We start from the raw sequence: 16,514 nt of genomic DNA, 5'->3' as shown, positions 1-16,514 counted from the left end.
ATAGACAAAACTTTTTTTATATTTACTCCATAAATCACCTTATATTTACGAACACTCAAAAAATGTGTTATATTTAGGTTAAGCCTATGGGCCAAATACAATGGGCCAAATTATTATTAATACCATGCAAAAAACATTATTAACCCTAATACTAGTATTAATAAAAATAAAGATAGCACATGGTATTGACCCATGGTATTCACGTGGAATGTAGCCTATTTAAAGGGGGGAATTAAACCAACATAGATCCATCTTACTCTGGATCTACTAAACGTCCAGAGGGATCAAATATCGTGATATGCAAACTAGCATAGAGTGAAAAAATATTTGACCCCTATCGAGGCTTGGTAGATCAAGAGTAAAAATGGATCTTGTAATTTAATGTCACTTAAACATTTTAACTTGGTTAAAATAAAATAAAAATCAATTATTAATTTTATTAATTTTTATAAATTACTAATAGTAGTTTTTAAGCTCCAGGTTTATGATAACCCATGGTAATACCATGGTATTCATGTGAGCATAGACTATTTAAAGGGGAAATTATATCAGCTTAGATCTATCTTAATTCCAGGTCTACCAAGTGTTGAGAGGGATAAATAGATTTAATCTCTCTAAGAGTGGTAGATGATATAGGTTGGTTTTATGATAATGAAGATATTAAATAAACTTAGGAAATTATATTGTAAAAAACATATTAAGGTGAATGGTTAAAGCCACATTTAGTCACTTCACAAAATTTAGTAAAAAATACCAATATCTTCATTAATATTGGCTTTTCTAATTTAACAAAAAAAAATTCAAAACAGTGAAATCGTATTACTCTTTCTGCATCACCCTCACAGAAGAGAGATAGTCGCTACCCAGATCTCCCACCATTTTTCAAATGTTATCAATATGATATCTCATGAAAAAGTTAAGGTACTGATGTTGGATTAGTTGTTTGAAAAATATGTTGGTTTGTAAAACCTTTCATCTTGTCTGTTATTCTTAGTTTGTTGTAATGATCTGTAGGGGTTGGGCCACTTTAGTTTGTCATATTGATCTGTAAGGGTTGGGCCACTGCACCATATTGTCCTAAAAGGCAGAGATTATGCACCAAAAAGGAAATTAATCCACATGTTACAATGTTGTTAAAAAATGGAAGGTGTATGAAGGTAGTGAATTATGCTAATAAGAAATTTAGATTGGGAGAGATGTAATTATATTTTATTATTTAATTGAATATTTCCTATTAAAATAATAATAAATCTACATTTATATATTTATATATTGATTGGAAGGCTTCTGACAACAGTCACTTCTTTGCATTAGATCCCCTTCAGGCCTTTGGGATACCTACTACTTTCTTATATTATATAGTTGGAGCTTGCTACTTGTTGGCGGGTTGGGGTAAACAAACTTGATGTGTTTTTTTTTATCTCGTAGTTGGAGTCTATGGAATAAGAAAGAAATTTGATTTGAATTTTCTCATCCTAATAGGTAAATGTTTGTAGATGAAGATTCCATCATTGTAACTTTTTCACAAGGAAATTATGTATATTTTTTTCGCTGCTTAGTACAAAATCAGGCAATATTTTTTTTTTAAACTCAACATTGGTTGCACTTAGGAGCAAAGAGTTGTCTCCATGTCTTCTTCTCGCAAGAGAGTTGTATGGTCCAATGATTCTGCCATATGATTTTTGATAGCTAGCTTGTGATACAAGGTTATCTTTGATGATGAAGCAATAGTAGTAGCTTGGTGGTGGGGAATATTTGGAAAGATAAATCTTCAATGAAATCCATGATTTTTATGTGGTTGGCCCAAACGAATAATGTTTTAACGTGAGAGATTCTACACAATAGGGCAAGGTAGGGTCCTGGAATTTGTACTCTATGCAAATGTGAAGGGGAAACAATAGACCACGTGCTAGTGTTCATTTGTACTTTTTCTCAGGAGGTATGAGGTATTATTCTCCCCTTATTTGAGGATAGGGTACTTGGTAGGAGGCTTCCTTATTGGACTATTTGATGATATAGAACTCAAATAACATAGATCATTGCCACCGATTTCCTTTAGATCCATTTGGACATGCAAGAAGGATTAACAATTTTGTAGACAAGGATATCCCTCCTTTTCAGGTACATCATCAAATAAAATACCTATATGAAGGCATAAAAATGACGCCAAAGCTTAAAGTTCTAAGGTGGGTTGCAATCTGGAGGTTGATAAAACTTATCCATGGCCTTTCTTTAATGGTGTTTTCCAAGGTGATATTCTTGTTATATATATTATCTACGAATATGTGTGACATTCTTGTTCTATATATTATCTGTGATTTGAACCCAAGTCAACTGCTCCTTCATGTGTGATATTCTTGTCCTGTATGTTATCTGCGATTTGAACCCAAGTCGGCAACGTGCAGAAGGAAAATTCGAACTGGTGTTGCTTTTGGTGTCTTTCATGTCTACCTCTGCTAGAGAATTATCCACAATACATCAAGTTCTGGATTCACATCTCTCCCGATATTTGATTATTTTTTACATTTTTAAGTGGGAACAGAGGATAGCTCTTGTTTCAAGTGAAAACATATTCATTGCAGGTCATAATGGGCAGTGGAGCAGTAGGAATTGGGTTGTTGGATCAATATAGTTTCAACCCAACTGCAAATTTGATGCCCAAAACTTCACAACTAGTTTTGGGGGTTCCCTGGAAATAGAAAAGCAGAAAATTAGGAGGTTTGAAACTTTGAGTTGTGCCCATCATATAAATCTTTTTGTATCAAAACCAAATTGATAATGGAAAATCCTTTGGCATTCTTGCTGGCGCAACCCTACAACTTCCCAGGTGTGCATGTTGTTCATAATTCACGCTATGATTTATTTATTTATGTATTTGTTTTTGGTTGAAATTGCTACATGTATATATAGCCTATGTGACATCCTTGATAATATTGCCATTTGAAGACCAAGTGACGAAATCACAGATCATAGTTGAATATAGTTTAACTTGGAGGTGTTTAGAAGATTCATTTTTGAATTGAGTTGTTGTAAATAAGCTTCTTATCTTCATTTAATGAACTATGTCAAATAACTTGGTTTTATTTGTAGTTTTGTTGAGTTAATGGTTAGTGAATGGCTTGATAAAGACTTTGTTCTTGATCTGTATTTCCCTTGGATGCTAGCAAATAGAAATTGTAGACCTCAATAATACAATTAATGCTCCTGTCAAACCGTGCCTTAGTTACTGAGGGTACTAAATTTATTGTGATTTCTTTATCTAGTTTGTAAATTACTCTGTGCAGAGGGAAAGAAGATCTTTTGTAGATCCTCCTCTGAGTGAGCTCGATCCTAAAAGGAATGTGATAATTGAGAAAGAAAAGCAGTTGCAATTCAATGGCTTGGAACTTATTTCTTCTAAAAATTTTACATCTTGGGCGATTATGGAAGCTGTTGGATCATGTCTAACAAACAAGTATTTAGAAGGACTCCCTAGTAAGAGGTAAGTGCCTAAAGATATAACTTGGAATGTGAAGAATGACACCATCATGATTGTGATTGTGTCTAAGCTTCTTGGCAGTTTCTTCTTGCCACTTGGTATTTTTTTTCTTGTTAAACTCAATTTCTCTTAGATTTTGGACCTGTAAATTTTAGTTTGAATGTTTGACATGTGTGTAATGGTTTCCGGGTTCAGCGTTATAGTGTAGAGACCTGTAGTTGTTGCATGAGTATCTGTTATCACAAAGATGGATACAATTGTTGGACACTTTTCTATATTTGTTCACTGCTATGTTGGGTCAGGATTTATGCCATGTATATAATATGTTAGCAATGAATTCATTGACCAAAGTGAGACGCTTTGCTAGCAGAGGGCCCTAGAAGCATTCCATATTGACAACAATACATGGGGTGTTAATTTTCAACCATTATCTCGATCCCCAACTAATTTTGTTGTTTATACAACTCTCCTCCAACCACATCATCACATTATGGTGTGTATGGTTCTGAACTACAAACCTCCTTTGATAGGATATCATTCATATTTGGGCATGTAACATGTGAAAATTTTCTTTGCAACGTTTAGGGTTTGGACTTACCACAACTGTCTCATGGATTCATGATAAAAAAAGCGAGTATCTGCTACATCAATTTACTTTGAATCAATGCCATATCATCTAGATGAGTCGACAGGTGATCTCGCATTTCCAGTTTAATAATAATGAGGGAAACAGTTCCATCATTAACAAATATTGAACCAATCTTTTAGGGAAGTGTTCAAAGTGTTAATGGTCGAGGTTTTTTTCTTGGGTTATAGGATTCATTGACTATGAGATGCTTGAGAAGAATGCCACCCTTTTTAGGATCAAGCTTATCATTATTGTTGGTAGTGCATATCCCTGAGATATTAATTACCCTCGCATGTGGCAGGTATTGAAGCTGGGTATTTCTAGATCTTATAATGGCAATCCTTTCAAAAATTTATCTTTCCAACAATGCTTATTCTAGCATATTTTATTAATATGTTCTTATAGTATGTAATGTTGGATTTTTTATGATTTTTAGTACTAAAAAATTTGTGGTTTGAGAAGATTGCCAATACAGTTAGAGCATACTTAATGATGGAAATGGCACACATAAATGGTCTCATTGTTTCTTCTATAATAGTCATTCCATTTGATTTTTGTCATGTAGTAACAACTACAACGCACAAGGTGAGTTGATGCTATTAATTTTCTCTGCACTTCACCCTTTCAATTAAAAATATGAGTATATTAGATGGACCTTTTTTTGGATCTATATTAATGCTATATATATGTGCCATTCCCCCCTTGTAGAAGAAAAAGAATCACATTAATGTTCAAGAAACGACGAATAACTAAAACAAATATTCCATTCCCATCATAGGAGGAGTGATTATAGAGTTAAGCGGTGTAGATTTTCTTTTTGATTCTCTTACATGTTCTTTGATTTAGTTTCATGTTTTCATTTTTTTATGTTCTTTCTGTTTCTTATCACTACTAGATCAAAGCTTCGATGAAACTCATTATGTTGAATTGTTTGTTAATTGTTTCACTTTTTTCCTTTCATTTTATCTTTCTGATATTTTTCATTATGAAATATTTTTGGATTGGATGTTGTGATTTTTAGCCTTTACGAGGTCCTTGGGGAAGCATGATATTCTTCATGAAGGAATTAATACTGTGGGTTGACCTAGATACAACCATCAAAAATGTAGTTGTTCCAGGATTACAGGTAAATCTGAGTTCTTCCTTTCCTCTATCATCCATATTGTTCTCCTGCTCACTAATATCATAATATTGGATATATTGATTTTTTGTATCATTTCGTTTCTAAAAGATACATGAAATAATTGGTGGCTTTCTAGGGAGGACCACATAACCATACCATAGTAGGGTTGGTTGTTTGTTTAAAACATGATGTAACTACAAAGTTCAAGGCTTATCAAGTACAGGTGTAGCACTCTCACATGTTTAAGCTTCTGTAAAATTCATGCATGTGAATTATTTTTTGAATGGATTTTGTTTCTTACCAAAGGTAAAATAGTTTTAGTAAGTTGTAGCAAATTTTCGAGCCCTTGTAAAGATCCTAATGGATTTGGTTACAATGTGGTGTTTGGTGGTAATGAAAATCACCTGGTTCTAGTTGATTTGAGGCCCTTGGTAAGGATCCTCTGTTCATATGTTGGAGTACACAACCTACTTGTATATTGATTTCTATTGGATTTAGTTGGTTGAATGTAACATGGTATATATTAATGGGCTTGGACAGGGCATTGATGGTGCAAGAGTAGAGGACGTTTTGGATGTTGCTTCTATCACACTGAACAAGAATTTTGTACCAGGTTACATGAATTTTTTCTTTGTATATTTAGATGTAAGGGATCCATTGATTATCCTTTCTCCATGGGATGAAATAGCTTACTTTAATACCTTACATTTTCAGGTGATAAAAGTGTTATGGTTCCTAGTGGTATACGCATAGGGACTCCTGCATTAACCACTTGTTGGCTTCTTGAGGATGACTTTATTAAGGTTGCAGATTTTATCCACGAGGGGGTGTAGATAGACATTAAGGCTAAGAGCTCTGTGAAAAGTACAAAATTAAAAGATTTTATATAATTTATTAAGTCAAACAATTTCCAGCTACGAAATAGCATTGTTGATCTCAAAAAGCACGTTGAATCACTTGCTAGCCAATTTCCATTGTCTGGTGTTGGCACTGAAAATATTAGTTAGATATATGACATGCTCACAACTTCTCCTTACAATGAGGCTGCAAATTTTTAGAAGCAAGAAAGTCCTTTGTCATAGTTAGGCTGGCATTTGAGAAAATGGTTTGATATGGAATCAACAAGGTAACAATGGAAACACTCAAGGAAACAAAAGTTGGGGGGAAAATAAAACAAAATGTGTACAAACATTAATCTCTCATAGCTTGAAAAAAGTGGTAGAGAAAAGATTAATATCTCCTACCTTAACAGAATTGGTGGTCAAGATCAACACCTACAAAAACTTTGTTGTGGAATATTATCAAAACTAATAGAAGGATATGAAAGAGTGTACAATAAGAACCTTGACAAACATGGCCACTGAAACTTGCAACATTGTTTGTAGGAAGAGAAAATTATGTTTATTTTTTCCAAACATGTATGTTAGTATATTACAATTTAATGAATATGTTTTCCTATTATCATATATGGTTTCATACTTTAACAAAACATTCGCCAAGACTTCACAATGTTTTATTATTCAGTGAAAGATTTTCCAAGATCTTACAAGATTTTATAATTCAATGGAAGATTCGCCATGACTTTACAAGATAATATAATCTAGTGAGAGATTCACCAAAAAAATTATATATACATATTATATTATCGATAAAATTGCATCCCATTTTTCCTATGTATCATGGGGATTTTCCCATTTATTATACATATAAATTTAGGGTGGTTCTTAAAATTTTCCCTAATAAATATTCACATACTATTTAAATATAAAATAATTCACTTGGAAAATTCATATTAAAAAAAAAACTTGCATTTAAAATTACTTGGTCCATGAAGTATCTCGTTCTCTTGGTTGTTCTTCGGAGGATGATTGTCCCCTTCTATGGAAACAAACTTAGATCTATTATGCCCTTTATAAAGCATCAAATTTCCAATCATACATAAGTATGAGAGATGGGATAACTTTTAACATGAAACATATCTTGAACAAGATTTATGTTCAACTTTCACTTGAATGCTCCTAGAAAAGTCGTTGAGAATCAACATAGAAAACCTCACACTCATTCCATTCAGCTACAGATGACAATATTTTTTCACATTAAATGCATGTGGAAGAAGAAAGTAGTCACATGTTAAACATTAAATGTATCTATTGTCTAAACTTGAACATGTTAACTAGAAATTAAATGTGCACCTATACCATGCATATTAGACCCATCATAAACACATCTACTCGTGAGTGAAGCCTTTTCAATATATCTATATGCACGATCGTACAATTTACATCATATTTTCAATCACAAGTATGAGACACATGTGATGAATTTTCATGCATTAAACATATCACTTCAATATTTCTATTCAGATTTTACTTGAACCAACTCTATCAGATAGTCGGTTGGTTCTCAAAGGTAAAGTACTCAAATCATTACAACCAACCTCAAGCTCAAACCTTGCACCTATCAACCAGGTTATTTTCTCACATTAAATATGCATCAAAGAATATTATTCTTTATAGCTTTACATTGAACATGTTTACTAGCAATCAAATGTGTACTTTTAGTATGCCCAAGAGACCCCTTGTAATGGCATATAATATGTTTGTTGGAGCCTAACATGACTCCTCAGATGGAGACGCCTTGCAAGGGGTCATTGGGGGGCGGGTTGGTTTGATGCCATTGTTCCTATATACAAGAGGACTAGTTATTAATATTAATCTTGAAGATTGACATTAAAAAAGAATTAAATTTTAAATATGGATTTAAATGTTTTTATTATTTAATATTAAAGAAAAACAATGATAGAAAAGGGTTTAATATGAATCTGCCATCATTTAAAAAATTATAAATGTAAATTAATGCAAACTAATTCATCAATAATAGTGCCATACATTTGGATTTCAAGCATAAGTATTGAGAAAAAATGTAGTTTTACTAATCATCTCCCTCCATCTATTATAACAACGTGGCATGGAATTTCTAGAAGATTTATTATAACAATCCTTAAATTCAACAACTTCACAAATTATTAGATGGGTTATACATCTCTAATACAAAGGTAGAAAAAAAATTATTGTGTTCGGTAGACATATTAGCCTACTTCCCTTCATTTTCTTCTTTTCTCTACATCCTCTACTTATACTCTTGTGCTTCCATACTCATCAAGTTGTAGATATGGAGCTAAATCTAGGTGTTTTTTAGCACTATAGGAAGATTGATCAACCATTAACTTATTATTTATCTTTCTATTTCCCTTCACACCTTAGAAGTTTCCACAACTGTTAGTTAGAGTTATTGTCCATTAATGGAAGGAGACCCTACATGTTGGAAAATGATCTCCATAACATCCTCAGCAATTTTTCTTTCTAGAGCCATCATACTAATGAACTCATCTTGATTCTCGACTCGGTAGCCTTGTGTGAACACCCTTTGAGACTCAAAAAATGCAAACCAATTCATTTAGTTGATATCGACCTCACCAATGTTGATATGTCTACATATACAAATAAACATAGTGGGTTGTACATCACGTAAACCTGCTTCCCTTCTGTATGTGTAAGAAGTACTTGGCCAAGGGGCAAATCCTAGTAGAAAATACCCATACATCAACTCTCTCAAGAACAAAATTTACTCATCCCCAAACACAAAATCCATATGGCTAAGAAAATCTTAGCTAAAAGTGCATGCCAACATATTTTGCAAGGATCATATGCCTTATGTAAATTATCTAGAGTAGGAAATCATTGTCTCCAATGGAAAAAGTTGTGTCCATATCGATAAAAAAATGAATTTAGATATTGATAAGATCTATTCCACCATGTCACTAAACCTCAAGATTTCCCAATTGCATAGAATGTCAATAAATCCCTATATTTGAGAAACGAAACCAAAATCCATTTCATCTTGGAACCATCCCTATAAGATATTGAAAAAGTAAAATATTAGGGGTTATGAATCATAACTAAAATTTTAAGGCCATATTCATATGGAAGTTATCTAACCCCCTAATGTTTAGGGGTAGAGCTCACATCTTTCACTCCTTGAGAAAATCCTTGTTCATTAGGGGAGTTTTGAGGTCTAAAATGGGCCTCCAAAGGAAATTATAAAATAATAGTAGAAATAATAAAATAAGGTTATATTACAGCATCAAAATTTAGAGGGAAAAAAGAAAAAACTATTTTTTCAACTTGTATTTTCAACTTATCTTCCTATGGTTTTAATCAAATTTTGAATGGAAACACTCATTGGATGTAGAATTTGATTCCTTATTCAAGTAGTACCCATGTTGCATACTTTCGATGGACCCTATTACATGAAAAATGTGGTTGCAATCACTTTGTTTCATGTATTTTTCATGTAGCAGGGTCCATTGAAAGTATGCAACATGGTACTCCTTGGATGAGGAATTAAATTTTGCATCCAACGAGTACTCCCACCAAAATTTGAGTAAAAATTTAGGGAGATAAGTTGAAAATACAAGTTGAAAAAGTAGTTTTATTATTTTATTATTTTTTAATCTTTTTACCTTTTTACTCCAAAAATGTTGAATCATCCCCCATGGTTGACATCATCATCTTGAATCCTATTGGTTCTTAAAAAGTTTATTTTGGTTGTACATTTTTCTTAGGAGACCCATTTTTGACCTCAAAATTCCCCTAATGATAAGGGCTCCTTAATGGTTTTTTATTTCCCACACACTGAAATTCCCACTTTTATGTTTACTTCTCCAATATTAATGTGCAATTTTGCTCATATAGTAAATTCATAAACTACCTGCCCAAAATATAAACACAACCCTCCTTCAACACAAATCCCTCATGTATTGATTTCATCTTCCTTCACCTCCTACACCCTCCTTACCTCACACAAGAATTTCCTCCGAAATTGTGTTCTACACTATAGTTTCAAAGTCAACAATATTGTCCTCATTCTCAAAGGTAGAAGTACCACCTCCTTTTCATGAATCCATCTTCACGGAACCATATCTGTCAACTTTTCTTCATTCAACCCTAGAGTTCTTCATATGACACTCCTTTAGATTCCCTTACATAATATTGAACATATCAAAATTGAATTCTAAAATAATCCAACCACTAGATAAATTTCCACCTTCCAACTTCTATTTACACATTCTCAGGTAGACCCTCACTTAAATCTGCATCAACAAAAATTATGCCCATGCTTACTTGTTGTCCTATCCTTTCATAAATATAAGATAACCCTTCTTAAGTTGTTGTCAATTACTATGGAAATAGTTTCATTCCATAACTCTATTAGGAGCACATGAATTTTACCAAAATCTGTTGATACGCTTTTTGCATGTGCTAATCAAAACAAGGAAATGATTACTTGAACACCAACAAAGTTGAACCCTAATGTTGCCTTCCTTGCTTAATTCAAGAAACAACCTCGTCATATTGAAAAAAAGATGCAAGCCACCCATTTGCTAACTATATGAAAAGTCAAAATATAACCTATGTGTTGACTCCATTCTTTCATTATCTATTGAAATAGGGTTTTTTGAAATAATTCTTCCACTAAAATGACCAAACATACGCTTCTTATGTAGAGATATTCCCCAGTCCATAACAACATCTTACCCTCCCATTAAATAGCTCCCTCATCAAGAGATATTCACCAGCCCATAATCTTCTCCTTCCTTACAATTAACACTTTTTCACTTTGTTGCAACTCAAACAAACTCTATGTTCACTATTCTTACTAGCTCCCTATAGAGTTCCAAAGAGTTCACCAAGTAAAAATCTCTATAGAAACCACTTGTTTTCCCTGATTGATTTCCATGCCTTGCAACAACCTCTAGCAATAAATTTTAGTTCAATGAGTAATGAAGGTTTTAGTTGAAAGCTATTGTGTGACATTATGATTTTTCATAAGTTACAATGGATTCCTATACACACATTGGTGCACATTTTTCCTTTTCATTTGAGTTTAGTTAAATTCCATACTCTAAAAATGTGATAGAATTCATGTCTTTGAACATGGAAAGTTCTTTTTTAATTTTGAAGTACTTTTGATTCTTTGCCTTACTAGCATGAATTTAGTTTTTAATCAAGGCTCTTATTGTACTTTTTGAGTCCCTAATGATGATGATTTTATGACATTTTGAATCATCAATCATCCCATGAAAAGGCATTTTCATTTGTTCCTCTAAGGTATAAGATAAACCCACTAACTCCTCTCATCTCTAAGGAATAATCCTTTATTAAAAAAATACAAATTGAAAGAAAAAAATAATGTATGAAGAAAACCATTTCTAGAAATTTTAAACCCTTTCTATCCAAACTACTTCCTACTTTCTTCATTATCATGTTCAAGTTAAATTGCAACTTATCTAACAATTTATTCCTCCTTTGCTTCCTACTTTCTTACTTCGTTCTCATTTTCAACTTAAACTACAACTTATCTAACAATTTATTCCTCCTTTCTTCTATTCTACTTTCAACTGAACTTAACTTGTTACGTAGCTCGAACTAAACCATAAGCAAACCAATTGGTCTACACCTCATGAAAATTCATGTTATTTAAAACCTCATAAATTTTTCAAGATATTAGTGCTTCTTGTTTGTACAAAACGGTTCTTATTTATACAAAATAATGATCAAGAAGTCTGAAAACTTATTCAATTACAAACAAAATAATAAATTCAACTTTTTCACATTGCTTATGAAAAAGCCTCCAAACTTATTGAATTACAAGCATGATAATAAATTCAAGTTTATTTGCATTTTTTACAATATAATGATGTATTTTTACACTTAAAAGAAAATTTGATTATAATCTTACACATCAACATAGTTGCATCACCATAGTTGAGAAGCATCAAATTAGCACAACCACATTATTAAATGCAACTGATATGTTGATAGAAGTATATCAAGCACATGCACTATCACATTAGAAATATGTAAATGTGGTTGATATAAGCCTATATCAATATTAATAAGCCTAATATTATAAATCCTAATATTATATAACCTGATATTTTAAACCTAATATTATAAAATCTAATATTTTAAACCTAATGTTAAACCATAGTATCAAATCTTAATATTATATATATATATATATATATATATATATATATATATATATATATATATATATATATATATATATATATACTTCTCTATCTATTTTTCTCAAACTACTTGGAAATAAGTTATCTTTGTTCTTAAATAAATAAAATAATCACAATCATCACCATATTTCAAGATAACATGGTTTTTTCTTAAATAATAGTATTGACTCTTACTAGTAGTCAATCATAATTGTCCATACTACTCTTAGATTTTGGACTACAATTTAAAAAAATTTATGCTTGATTAAGAATTTTTCTTAATGGTTCAACATTCTTAAGTATTTTGGTATGAGCGAAATTCTACCCCTTCCAAATCACCAACAAGTTATTTTAAGATAAGGCAGATTTTCTTAAATAAGAGTGTTGACACTTAATAGTGGTCAATTATAACTATCCACACTACTAAATTAAGTTTTGGAGTATAATTTAAACTTGTCAACGTTTGATTAAGGATTAATCTTGAATAACAACAATATTATTTTAATGATATTCGATCATAATTATCCACACTATCAAAATTTACAGTAAATTATAATAAATTTTCATATATATATATACACACACACACACTCCTCGACAAAGTGGTGGCAAATTTGTGGTATAAGCCATCTACATACAACTGAATGAAAGTCTACCCCTTACAAACCACCAACAAGTCACTCCAAGATCACATGGTTTTTCTTAAATAATAGTATTGACTTTTAGTAGTGGCCAATCATAATTTTCCATATTACTAATTTATGTTTTGGAGTATAATTGAAAATTGTTTATGCTTGATTAAGAATTTATGTTAATGGTTCAATATCCTTAGATATTTGATATGAGTGAAATTCTACCTCTTACAAACCACCAAGTCATTCCAAGATAAAATGGTTTTTCTTAAATAATAGTGTTGACTCTTAATAGTGGTCAATCATAACTATCCACACTACTAAATTAAGTTTTGGAGTATACTTTAAAATTGTCAATGTTTGATTAAGAATTAATCTTAATGGTTCAACATTCTTAGGTATTTGATTGCAGTGAAAGTCTACCTCACCAAATCATTTCAAGATCACATGGTAAAATCTAAAATTGTTTATGCTTGATTAAGAATTTATTTTAATGGTTCAACGAACCATTATTAGATATTTGATAGAAATAAAAGTTTATCCTTTAAAAAACATTTCTTAAATAATGATGTTCTTAAATAATGATGTTGACTCTTAATAGTAACCAATCATAATTTTCTACACTACTAATTTAAAATAAGTTTTGGAGTATAATTTAAGATTGTATATATTTGCTTAAGAATTAATATTTATGATTTAACGTTTTTAAATATTTAATAGGAATGAAAGTCTATTCTTTACACACCACCACCAAGTCATTCCAAAATAACATGATTTTTTTTAAATAACAAAAATATTATTTTAGTGATATTCAATCGTAATTATCCACACTATCACATTTTCAGTAAACCACCACCAAGTCATTCCAAAATAACATGATTTTTTTTAAATAACAAAAATATTATTTTAGTGATATTCAATCGTAATTATCCACACTATCACATTTTCAGTAAATTATATATATATATATATATATATACCTCGACAAAGTGGTGGCAGACTTGCCGTGTAGCCATCTACATACGACACGAAATGAACGTTCATTGGCCTTCACTTGTCGGAAAAATAATTGTGTTAACCAACTGATCATCAATTACGACACCCCTTATATGTATTTCTGTTGTGTGAGAGGGTGGAGCCGTAGATATTGTAAGTAATAATGGGGAATGGGTTGGGATATGCGAGCCCACTCCCTAACTACTTTGAGTTTTGTCTGAAAATCGCTGCGGCGCTGGTTGCTTTGGTGGTGGGATGGAGCTTCTTCGTCAGGGTAAAAGACAGGAAGCTGCCCCCTGGGCCTTTTCCGTTGCCCATCCTCGGAAATATGCTTTACGTACTGGGAGGACTTCCGCACCAAGCTCTGGCAGCACTGTCTCTGAAATTCGGGCCTCTCATATCTCTCTACTTCGGCTCCAAGCTCGTCTTGGTCATCTCTTCTCCTGGGATGGCAAGGGAGTTTATGAAGACTCATGATCTGCTTTTTGCTGCTTGTATAATTATTCGGATGTCGGCTCTGCTCCATATGGCCTTTACTGGAGGCAAATGCGTAAAGTCTGTGTTTTACAGATGCTCAGCTCCAAACGGTTGGATTACTTCAGCTTTATAAGAGAAGAGGAAGTCTCTGTTATGATTCGATCTATTACTAATAATTCAGACCATCCAATAAGCATTGGCCAAACTGTGTCGACCCTTACCAAAGATATAATCTTCAGGATGACTTTCGGTAGAAAGTATTCTGACCACGACTTCATTGGCAATAAAGGAGTCATAGCAATGATCAAGGAAACTTTTCTGCACCAAGGGAGTTGTTCTAGTTCGTTAATCAAAGATCACTTTTATGATTAGGAGGTAACTGCTTAGAGACACCTTTGAAATTAGGCTTTGCTAATTTGATTGTGGGTAAATAAATCCAAATTTCTAAAACTGATTATAATGATATGAATTATATTGATTATGAGGAAAGGGCAGGATATGTTGGCTGCTGGCACGGACACGTCGGCTGTAGGAATAGAGTGGGCAATGTCCGACTTGTTGAGGAACCCACCAGTTCTCCAGAAGCTTCAGGACGAGCTGCAACATGTTGTTGGAATGGGGCGCATGGTGCGTGAATCTGATCTTCCTAGCCTCCCTTATTTACAAGCTGTGGTGAGAGAAACGCTTAGACTCCATCCACCAGCGCCGCTTGCCATTCCCCACTTTTCTGAAGAAGCCTGCAATGTGTTAGGCTATGAAATCCCCAGAAACACTCGCGTTTTGGTGAACCTGTGGGCTCTAGGAAGGAACCCTATCTCATGGGAGGAACGGGAGCAGTTCGTGCCAGGGAGATTCATGCAGGATGGCTGCCTGGACGAAAAAAATAAGAACTTCGAGTGGATCCCATTTGGAGCAGGCAGGAGACGATGTCCTGGAGAGCTACTGGGAACGCTTCTTGTGGAGTTTGCAGTGGCGCAGCTACTGCACTGCTTCGAGTGGAGGCTTCCTGATGAGATGATTGGGGAGGAATTGGATATGTCTGAAAAGTTCACTGGACTCACCGTCCCGGGGGCTGTTGAACTCCTGGCCGTTCCGACTTCTCGCCTTCCATTGGTTACTTTAATCTCTACATAGCGACCTGTAAATCTTTACCTGCCTTTTTGTTTCTTTAAAGCATGAAGTCTTCGCCCTGTAGCTTGAGTGTTAGGTATTGCTTTTCAATTCCTTCGCTTAAGTTTTATGGATATATTTGGCTCATTGTCCTTAATTTTAAAAGATTGAATGGCTTCCGAACAAATTCCACTCTAATGGTGTGGGCATTTCAGCAAATTATCTATTACTTTGAATGGAATTCCAATCTAGTGGTGTAGGCATTTCTGCAAATTATCTATTAACCGTAATAAGGAAAAAAAATTAAAACATAAAAAAGTTCGTGATATTTGAGATACATTTTTGGAAGGTATTTTTCATAATTAGTTAAAGTGTTACATATATCGTAATTTAATATTATATTTAAAAATAATAAACAGATATATATAACAAATTAAAAACTAATAATAACAAAAAAATATTTCAATTTTTATCTTAATTTTACATCTATTTATATATAGAGATAAAGATCTATTTATATAGAGATAAAGTAATTGAGGGTAAGCCAATATAGATCCATCTTAATAAGCTCAGAGGGATCAAATGTCTTGAGCTGCAAACTTATAAAAAATTTAAAAAATTGCATCCTTCTAGGAATTTGATAGATGATGGTTAAGGCTCTCTCTATATATACCCTGATGGGGGAATTTGATAGATGATGTTTAAGACTCTCTCTATATATATATATACCCTGATGGGGGTGGGTGAACGGACCTATGCTCAAATTTCTAGCAATAGCCAAGATGTGTGGCAGGGAAGGATGGAACCATCAAGAAGGAGCAGGATTATTATATATGACAACGGGCGGGCATTATCGGCATTTTTGTTGTCTTCGTATGGAGGAAGGGTGAGCTGTTTTAATGAGACTAAGTATGCACATGCCCATTACCTATGCATGCCTTTTGGTTTGAGTGGTTTGAGTTTACTCAGTGTTGGTGAAGCAAGGTATGTGTGCA

General features: G+C 33.0%; 1 pseudogene; it reads left to right on the top strand.

Annotated features, from left to right (window-relative positions):
- Positions 1 to 14,889: 14,889 nt before the first annotated feature.
- LOC149214468 (cytochrome P450 71AU50 pseudogene) lies at positions 14,890 to 15,543 on the top strand (annotated as a pseudogene).
- Positions 15,544 to 16,514: the final 971 nt, after the last annotated feature.

This window comes from Pinus tabuliformis, chromosome 1_1, assembly GCF_031772625.1.
Source record: "Pinus tabuliformis cultivar Carrire ecotype Pingquan chromosome 1_1, CPIR1, whole genome shotgun sequence".
Lineage (NCBI taxonomy): Eukaryota > Viridiplantae > Streptophyta > Pinopsida > Pinales > Pinaceae > Pinus > Pinus tabuliformis.
This window is presented reverse-complemented; position numbering and strand designations above follow the sequence as displayed.